The 10,519-nt window shown below is 38.6% G+C and overlaps 2 long non-coding RNA genes across 2 annotated transcripts; one reads left to right on the top strand and one right to left on the bottom strand.

The window, feature by feature from the left end:
• The first annotated feature begins 107 nt into the window (after positions 1 to 107).
• Positions 108 to 2,572, top strand: LOC107143316. Its single transcript, XR_007344084.1, has 2 exons — positions 108 to 173; positions 2,304 to 2,572. It is a non-coding gene; the product is annotated as an uncharacterized LOC107143316 (long non-coding RNA).
• Positions 141 to 10,486, bottom strand: LOC125613546. The gene is made up of 2 exons (XR_007344085.1): positions 9,403 to 10,486; positions 141 to 4,381 (listed from the first exon to the last, which is right to left on the bottom strand). It is a non-coding gene; the product is annotated as an uncharacterized LOC125613546 (long non-coding RNA).
• Positions 10,487 to 10,519: the final 33 nt, after the last annotated feature.

Below are 10,519 nucleotides of genomic sequence, written 5' to 3'. Positions count from 1 at the left end.
TTTTTTTTTTTTTTTTTTTTTTTTGTACTGGGTATTGAACCACATAGTCAAATTCTCTTTTTATTTTTTATTTTGAGACAGGGACTAGTTGCTGTGGGCCTTTCTAAGTTGCTGAAGCTGGCCTCCAACTTGAATTCCTCCTGCCTCGGCCTCCTGAGCCACTGGGATTACAGGTATGTTCAACATGCCTGGCTAAGAAAAAGGTTCTTAAATACAAAAAAAAAAAAAAGGATTTTCAAATGTGCTGGTATGAGATAAGTGCAAAGTAAAACTAAACCAAAATACGACTTTTTTCACTTCTCAGATTGCCTAAGGTTGAACTACTTACTAACACACCCTCATTCAAAGCAGAAATGACTGTATATTTCTGGCAGTTTAACAACAGGCATTTAATTATGAAGGTATTAAAAGCGCTTCTAAGAATATACCCTACAAATATGTGTGAATGTTTGGGAAATACTGTACATATAAAGTAGTGAAATACTGTACATATAAAGTAGTGTTTCTTGTCTCTAGCTGAAATTTATAACTTCCTCTAATTATGAGGCAGACAGAAAACCACAAAAGTGCCAATAGCTGTCTTTGTTACCAACAAAAATCATAGATACTTTTTTTTTAAGGTATCATTAATCTTTACTCATGACTTAAGTCCTTACATTGTTGCAATTATACAAATCATAGATACTTTATGTCACATTACAAGTGTGGCCAGGATTGTGAAATAACATTTATACTCATCTGAATCCCCCAAAATTACAGTTGTAATTAAGCTCACTGATAGACCTTGTTATTTAATTCATTAATACATAAGTCCATATATTTCTAAATACAAATATGTTTATGACTATATTCCAGCATAACCGACTTTCTTTGAGGATTGTATTGTCAACATTTTAAAACATTAGTGTGAGAAGAAATTCCTAAGCTTCACCAAATGCCAAAAGGGTTCTTGACACAGAATAAGTTAGGGATGGCTAATCCATAGCCTATATGCTTCCTCCCAGATGGCAGCAAGAAAATAAGGCAGATCAATCTAGGGAGTGGACTCTACCAGCAAAAAAAAAAAAAGAAAAAAAAAGAAAGAAAGAAAGGATGCATATGTATAAAATATATCTTTGCTTGGTGGCTTGAAATTGCTCTGGAGGACACATAGCAGCTGGGAATGTCGGTGGCCTCCAGGCTTGAAAACTGAGTAGCTGGAGGCAGGAATATTGAGGAGATTTTTCCCTAATAAACCTGGTAGGACCTCTAATGCTTTTGAATCTTGTGAATATATAATCTTTTCAAAAATTAAATAGATAAAGTCTAACACTTCAAACTCCTTGTAGACTCTGCCCAGGGGACAAGTCTGTGGCCCACAGCGACCTCTACCTTGCAGTCCCTCCTCCTCTCTGGACCTCAGCCGGCTCTGCAGCAGAGCCCTGAAGGATCTTTGCTGCCAGCTCCTTCGGATCTCAGTGAAAACTCTCTCCAAGGCTTCCTTGGTTTCCACCTTTCTTTACACCCACAGCATTTTCTCCTTCAGAGACAATTTTTCATTCTTTCAAATGCAAACACCACATCTTGTCCCTATTTGGGTTTCATCACAGGTTCTCACAAACTCAGTTGGCACTGGTGGAATTTTCCGGATGGCACTGCAGGAATGCAGGAGCATTCGTGAGATAAGCAATTTTTTTGGTCTTCAATATTAATCATTTGTGTATAATGTTTATTTTAAAATGGAGTCCTACTGGTAGGAGGGAGGCAGATTTTTTAGTTTTGTTAGTTACAAATGGGACCTAATTACAACTATTTGTAAGAGGATATAAATATTATGGGGTTGGATCATTAAAATATTTTTTCTTCCCAAACCCCTCTAAGGAATTTCCTACTCTTTCCAAAATGAATTCAGGTTACAGCATAACACAGAGGGGGCTACCATGACTACCCTTGTCCAATACATCTCTGGAAACGGAAAGTTCATTTATAACCCCAAAATAAAATATTTGGAAGAAGACATGAATGCTAAGTCCTGAGTAACAATACTATCGTGAATGATTATCGAAACCATGCAAATTGCCAAACAAATTGTGGGCAGGAGTTATAAATATTTGTCTGGAGTCTTCTATATAACAAATGTAGACTCTTCCTGAGATTTCATTCTGAAGCAGGATGCTCATTTGTTTTATATTTTGGAAAATATTTTTTTTAGAAGCAGACTTGATTTTCTTTGTACGATAAACAAAACTATAGCAGGGTCTTGACACAAGAACTCACATGGATAAATCATTTAAAATTAAAATGTAACCTTATTATTTTTACAGCAGACTCTGGGAAAATATTTGAAGTCTCAACAGAAACCTCCAGCTTGTTTTTGAGTGAGAAACGTGTTGTTTTTGGAGTCATGAACAGGATGAAGAAACCTAGGACAATTGCCAAGACCCTGTGTCCTTGTGCTCCTGAGTGAACAAGGGCTGGGACATCAGGGAAGCTCAGGGCCACCAGTAGATTGGGGAGGGGGGCGTGGAGAGCAGGGGGGACACAATACTTCTGAAGAACTGCATAATAAAGTGAGTTATTAAGAAACCAGTAAGTGGTGTCTCCAGCTCCTTTGCTGACCCATGACATTCAAAACAAAAAGTTGCCCAGACTGTGTTCCCTGGAGAAGGGGCATGGAGGTTAGGGCTCGGGAACTGAAGACACAGACGCTGCCTAATTGAGAAAGAAGTTTCTTTTCCTCAGGCCAGGAGTAGGGGTGGACTCAGAATCCTGCGGGTTTCTGGAAGGGTCTGTGCTCCTTGGTGTGTAATTGGCTGTCAGAAATGTCTTCCAGATGTGTTTGAGAAATTCAGTGCTTCCCTCCGGGCCCATGTGTGGCAGAGGAGTGGCCACCCTGAGGGGCATCTCTGTTCTGACTGGGTCATGCAATCTGTCCAGTGCTTTGGAAACCTGGTGAGCCACAGCAGATGGAGTAGCTGATAGGGACCCCACAAACTTCTGGCACCCCAGGTATTGGAGTACCTTGAATGAACACTCAGTCTGCCAAATATGACTGTCATGGAATTTTCTGTCATTTTAGAGTGAAAATGCAGGATTATTTTTTTCTAAATTATAGAAATGTAACACCTATAAAATGGCAGAGTGATATTCATACTTGCTACATTGAAAGTATGTATATATGGTATAAAGGTTTCATCCTTTATATCATTTGCCCCATGCAAACACACACACACACACACACACAAACCCCTGTCAACCTCTTGAATGTGAGACTGGCCGGGGCCAACTGGCCTCATACCTTTCCTCATACCTCTCAGTCTCCATGTTGGCTGGCACATCTCATTGTCTTACGTGATTGCTTCATTCACTTTTCATTCAATGAATTCTGCAGAAAACCTTGAAGACCTCGTTTTTGTCCATAACTCAAAGGCATCATTTCAGTTTCAAGATGTGCAATGTTGAGCAGAGGGTGGGAGAAAAGGAGTGAGTGAATGGGTAGGGATGTGAGAACAGTTCCTGGTTCCAGGAGAAGCACTGAGCTCAACCTGAGTGAGGAGAGGGGCCACATGAAGGTTTTGCAAGGAACAGATGAGTTCATAGATATTAGGTTGTAGAGAATAAATGGGCACTGAAACCAGGGAGATGGATTAGTCAGGGAAAGCACTTGGGGACATGAAAAAATATGGTTGTCTCCACCACCATGGAAGTTAGCATCATAAAAAATAGAAGCTACCAGGGGAACAGTGCAAATCACATATGGTAGATTCTGCATACAGCACTTGACAATTTTCAAACTCTTTTCTCAAAGGTTCTGCCCAGTGTGGTTATATGTAAGACCAAATAGCACATCAGACAAAAATGATTTCTAGAAGCAAAATGGAAGATTGAATCATTAGGAGTGTTTTACTTGACAAATCCTATCTATGTAGGAATCCTGAAGTCCCCTGGTATATAGGAACAATCAGAATACAGTAGTCAAATGCCTAGACCCTTTTGTTTTTGTGCCCAGGTTAAGAATTTTGATATAATGGTTTTCTGAGACTAAGCACATATTAGCAGATGTTACCACAACAAATATATTCTCTCATGTGTACAGATCTAATGCATAATTTAGTGCTCACCAGTTGAAAATGAAATTATAAAATTACTTCATGCACAATTTGATTACCTGTGGTTGAGAGGACACAGAAGGGTTGGCGCAGGGCATGGCTTTTCCCATAAAGACAGATGTTGTTTTCAGACTCGAGGCAGAACGTCCTCTTCAAGGTAAAATCTCACCGGTGGCTAACTCCTGCATGCCAGTATTCCTTCCCTTTCCACTTTATTCTCCATCTTAAATCTTCTCTCCTTTTAGAAAGTGTTCCATGAACCCAATTTGGTGTGTTTTCAGCCTTCTGCTCATCTTTCCAAAAGGAAAAGGGATTATAATTTCTATGAATATTTATTGCAGTTGTACTGTTTGTCAAGAGTTCCTTAGACCGAGTATACCAATAGAATAGATGATGACATTCAGGAATTGTCCCAACTTCTCTCTTCTTTAAAATGAATGTTTATAAAATTTTGTTCCCAGTGAATAATTTAATATTTTACAGTAAGTTTTTAAAATATTTACTTGTACTGTGGACTCAGGTGGCCATGGACTGGTACCCATACTCCTTCTCAGACTAATGTGTTTAAATGTATAAGGTAAAATACCCAAGATGACAATTGCAATGGAAAAATAATTATGTAAAAATACAGTGATCAAAATTACTTTTAAAACTTTGTGGAAAAATAACGTGTCACGATTAAAACATTAAATAACAAGAGCCAGCTGCAAGTCTAATAACTGCCATATTTTGAAGTTGGGATAAGCGTAAAGGTTATTTTCAATTTATCTACAATCATTGTAATGTGACAGGAAATTCTCTTTGGTCTCCCTTGGTGACAGACTCACGGGAACCACTAGTGATTGCTATGATTTGGAGTCTAAATTCATAACTGAGAGAAATGATAGAGGTTCAGGAGATCAAAAGGAGGGGATGTTTCTTTATCCAAACCCATGGCCAGCCTGCACTGAAGAATCCACAGGCCTCTTTTTGCTCAGGGTCTGAGATCAACACAGTGACTCCATTTCTACTGTTAATGTGGCGGTGACCCTAATGACTCCAATCCTGGCACAAGAGGCCAGGGACTCCTACATTCTGAGTAGAAGATGAGAAAGGAGAGGAGGCCTACCATTATGTTTCCTTCCTAGATATTTACACTGCAAATTCATTCCCACTCTTTCCTTAATCCTTTATAAAGATTTCAGAATTTTTTTAAAAAGCGCTTTCATTCAGAGGCAGCACAGAAGAATCAGACAGCCATGGCTTGTCAGGGGACCATGTGGCCTCAGCTTCCCCTCTTGTCTGATCTTGGTAAGTCCCTTAGCTTTGATCCCCAGGGTTCTCACCATAGAGGCACAATCTTCCCTACCCAGTGTCATTAGGGTTATTTGTGAACATGATAACATCTATGAAAATGATGTGTAACCCTACCAAGGTCCATCATCCATTATAGAGGGTTGGGTCTCCTCTATTTCCTTTTCTTTCTATCATTTTTACCACGGGGCCTGGAAAGGCAAAATCAAGGACAGACTGCTAAGAAGTGGCTGGGCTAGAAGTGGCACAGAGCAGAGAAACATGGACTATCCCCTGCATGCCAGAGGATCCCAGAACTGCTTTCCCCACTCCTTTATGGCTACAGGAAGCCAGCCTGCTCTTTTAGCCCCTACAGAGGCCAAAAGTTCCCCAAGTTGGCTTTAACCACCCAAGTCACCATTTATCCACCCACAGTTACCAAAGGAAGTGAGAAATGACCTCTGCAGATGCCAGCCAACTGGAATTGCAGAAGATCAGGGAATACAATGATCCTTCTGTTCAGAAATCAATACTTAAATCTGCAAGTATTTGTGGGCAAATTGTTAGATCTCAGTGGACAATTCTTACTCTTCTGCTTATATTCCGCCAAACTCTCCCAACACTGAAATCAAAGCCCATTTTCTGTGAGTGGCAATTGTTTGGATACTCACACATATCCATTAGAATACACACAGAGGTATTTTTGGATAAAATGATATGAAGTATGGGTAAAATGAGGTTGGCTATGTGTTACTATTTGTTGAAGGAGAACACCGGAGGTGTGAGATTTTATCATATTATTCTTTCTGCCTTTGTATATGTTTCAATTTTTCCCTTAAAGAATATTTTAAAATTTTACATGTCCAGAAAAAAAAAAGGTATTCTCTACCCACATTAATCAAATGAAAGTAAATATAAAGTGAATGGTATTATCAGAAAATTTAGATTCTATGAGGCTCATTGGAAGATAAATATTATTTAATCCTAAAATCTTTTTACTAATATTATTGATAACTTTGTGTAGCAGAGAACAATAAACATGGTGATAATCAAGAAAACATTTTTTTTCTGTACATTCACCTTTTTTTCAGCTAGATTGATGGCCAATGGGGACATCTTTGAGTTCTCCTTGTTTAAATATTTGTTGGCTTTTATGATAAAAGATGGGATGCCTGCGTTATTCTATGTTGAAAACACATATGGCTGATCAACAAGGCAATATATTTAAGAATCCTGTGTATAAAACATGCAGTGTGTATTTAGAGTAGAATCACAATTCATGATGAACACACTGTGTCATTTATTGAGTGGTTTCAAGAGTCGTTGTTTCTTCAGTACATGCAACACATATGGCAGTCCTAGAACAATCGAGATATCTATGCACAGCAAGTTACAAGCAAGTCACAGTTGGAGATAACGTATCTCTACGTAAGTCATTCACCACTTTATCTCATAGCCAAGCCATAGCCCTTTATAAAAAGCATTATCTCATCAGAACATGAAACCGGTGAGTACAGTTTATTAAGGCAACGGGATAAGATGGCGGTAGCCATTCACAGACCATCCTGAAGATGAAAGTTGAAGAAATTTTAAAAATGCTTCTCTGGTGGTTTTTCTTTATTTTTTCCTTACCTCCACTTCACTAAAATTTTATACTAGAACAAGTGCGTTGCATTCAGGAATGATGGCTCAAATCAAAAGGAAATGAGAAGTTCTCCATTCTAAAAAAGGAACACTTATTCCTTCTGTGGGCTTTTATATCTCTTTAAATTCATATCTGTCTGATCTATATTTATATCCTTTCCTATATTTCCATGGCAACTGGTCTCAATGTTAGGGTTGCACCATACAACAAAAACAAAGTAAATGAATGTTTTGTTAATCATTCTTCTCCCATTCTATGTCAAAACTCACAATGTCCTGTCATACTGAGAGTGACTTGCTACTACAGAGACCAGCTCCTGGTATGACCAATCTGTTTTCTCTGGGAATTGGGAAGTCTTCCTGCCCCACCCAGGGAGCTGGTTCATAGCAGAAAGAGATCAACTCTCATGCAGCCATTCTATGTACCATTCATTTTCTAATTAGTGCAAATCAGGTCAAGGATAATTGCCCAAGTTCTAATGCCTTTAAGAAAATCTAGTAAGTCAGAAAGAAATAACAAGTTATATATGTTTATCCAATGTGACTTGATTCTGGTTTGGTTTTGGCAGCTGTGATTTAGTTATCCTCCAAATGAATAGGTTTTGTCATGATTTAAATATTTCAATCACATATGGACAGCATTCAAGGTCACATTTGCTTTAATCCTTAGAGTGATATTTTGCTAAGTTCAAAAATGGGAAGCAAAAATTCAAAAAGAATATGGAGAGTATATTCTTGACTAACAATAGCTCCATTAATGTAGACTTTTATGGTCTTGGCTCTTCTAAATTCATAAACAAAACATAGAGAAAAGGGCTATATGATTGTCACACTTGGTAACACAATTGAGCTATTCCATGTAATGCTAAAAACAATGTTATTATATAGGCAGAGAAGGTGTTATCATCATGATCACCATTATCATTATTGTTATTTTATAGTTGGGAAAAACAAGACTCAGAGAGGTCGAATGCCTTGCCCAGAGTCCCAGGAAAAGGGGCCCCAGACCAGAAGCAAAACTCTTTCTCCTCGATCCTTGACGTTTTATCCTCCTGACACACTATGCAATTTCTAAGCTAATTATGAGTGATTGACCTTAAATCACTGTTTACCCTTGGAAAGCATTTTTTCTCTCTGGGTCCCCAGCTGCCTGGCACCAGCCTTTGGTCCAGGATCTTGGAGTCATGTTGAACAGGAGGGGAGCAGGTGGCAGCTTGGCCATCTGCCATGGAGAAAGCCTGGGTCACTTCCTCTGGGTTAAGTGTTCCCAAGCTCAGGTTTGTCAGGCATTCTAAAACAGAGAAAAATCCATCTACTTCTGGAGGGAGTGGAAAAATAAATACCAAAGTCAGTGTTTTTGGGTTCCAAATGCAAACAACTTTCTAAAGGTAATTCGTTGGTTATTTTTAGAAAGAGAGAATAAAATTTCAGCTCTGTGTACCAAAACTATAGTATCCTCCATTAGGGGCACTAATGCAGAAACCAGTAGAAACTATGCAAAGCCTGTAGTTCCTATATGACTAGGTAATGCTTAAATAAATAAATGGTTCCCATCGTACAACCCCATGTTTAGCCAAGTCCAAACATACTGCTGCCAACATTTTAAAGTCAACACTGATATCTAAAATAAACATAGGGCTGACTAGCACACACTGGTACTTTGACAAAAATACATTGCGAAATAACTCCTGGCAAATAGAAGTTCTTGGGGTCTTCCTCTGGGTAGTAGTTGATTATCTGGAATAATATTAAGCCCTTAAATTTTTTTTATTCATCTATTCAATAATCTTGTTCGTTCGGTTTTGGTTTTGAGCACTTACCCTCCAGAAGGAGGATCTCAGTGAGACTTTCTCCTAGTCTGAAGCTAAGCTAACCTGACAGTTTCACAGAAGCTGGTACACGTCACGAGACTCCTGGGTCAGAGAGAAAGGACTTCCTAACTCACAGCAATAGTAATAGCAGTGTCAGCATTTGAGAGGGACCCGAGGGAAACCAGGCATGCACATTGCTCTTGGGAGAGACACTTTCTCACTCTTCCAAGGCAGTTTGCTCTACAAACGTACTTTAAAAACCAGTTCAGAATAAGTGAGTCCGTGTCTACTCCCAAGACCTGTAGACATGTGGGAAATCCACGAAGAATTATCTCCTTCACTTACCTCCTACCAAACACTGTGATAGATGCTAAAGATATGAAGATGAAAAGGAAGAACACAGTATCTACTTCTTGATAAAAGCTGACAGTCCTCATAAATTGAACCATGACTTCAAACTCACAAATTTTGCCTATAGGCGATATGGAAATTTCAGTTTGCTCAATATTCTTCTTTAACTTGATCCTTGTAACCAAGAAAGGATCCACCAAGCAGAAATCCTGTCCGTCCATTGCCAACATACTTACCAGTGGAGTGTTACCGTGCTAAGTGCTGGCAAAATGGAACCCACGTGTCGCGGTTGCATTAGAGTGCAATATTCCAGCCTTTCTAGGGCATCCGCCCTGCCACATAATGATCCAAATTATATAAAGGTAAAGGTCATTGGCCCAGGTAGTAGATAACAGTGTTTAAAGAAAGAAGTGAAAGCCGATAGATAAATATCATGAGGGAGACTTCTCTTAAACGTATTGGTAGGACTTTGCTATAAAAGAAATTTTAGAATCAAACATCAAAATTCAGACCAAAATAGCAAGCTCTAGTAAAAAGGGGACTTCCAGACACCTTTAGAACATTATTTAAAGGTGAGACTCTCTATGCAGACGTGAGCCCCATCATCACAGTGCATTAAAATTCCACCGAAAATGCACTTTTGAGCCTTTGAAAAGGACCTAGACATAGTGTCCAAATCATTTCAACTTCAGCTGATTATCTGTAATGCCACATCTTCTTGGATTCTGACCCATCAAGCTTTGTTCTGACCTTGTTTGACTTCCTTGCAGGTTTTCACAGGTGAGAAAAAATTCTGACAGAACACAAACATTCCAGATTTCTTAATAGCACTATTTTTTTTTCCACTCCAAATTAGTTAATTGGCAAACAGGTTGACCAATAGGCTCTTGTGGATTTAGTTAGCACCAGCCAATTCCATCAGAGCCTGACTTCCCCTGAGGAACATGAAAATAATGAAGGAGAATTTTTAAAATGTAAGTCTACCATCAAGAAACATTGTATCCATCAGTGGGCTTGTCCTGGGTCCCCACTGAGGAATATAAGCTTTCTGAGGACTTGGAATGATTTACCAGCTGGCCCTTCTCCTTTTGACACTTTTTCAATGTCATAATGATTCTGTTCTTTACCTTTGACTTTTCCATAAAAGTTAAAATTCAAGAACCTCATAGAGATCTATCTATAGTTCAGTACACAGCACAATTTCCTACATCTGAATATTATATATCAGCAACTATCATATTCTTTGGTTATCTATGACAATTTCTAAATTGTTTAATATATAGTCATGCCTGTGATTCTTGGATTTATCACAGGTACAGATGTTTCTTCTAAGATTTTATATATATATATACA

The sequence above is a fragment of the Marmota marmota genome, unplaced genomic scaffold, assembly GCF_001458135.2.
Source record: "Marmota marmota marmota unplaced genomic scaffold, marMar, whole genome shotgun sequence".
Lineage (NCBI taxonomy): Eukaryota > Metazoa > Chordata > Mammalia > Rodentia > Sciuridae > Marmota > Marmota marmota.
This window is presented reverse-complemented; position numbering and strand designations above follow the sequence as displayed.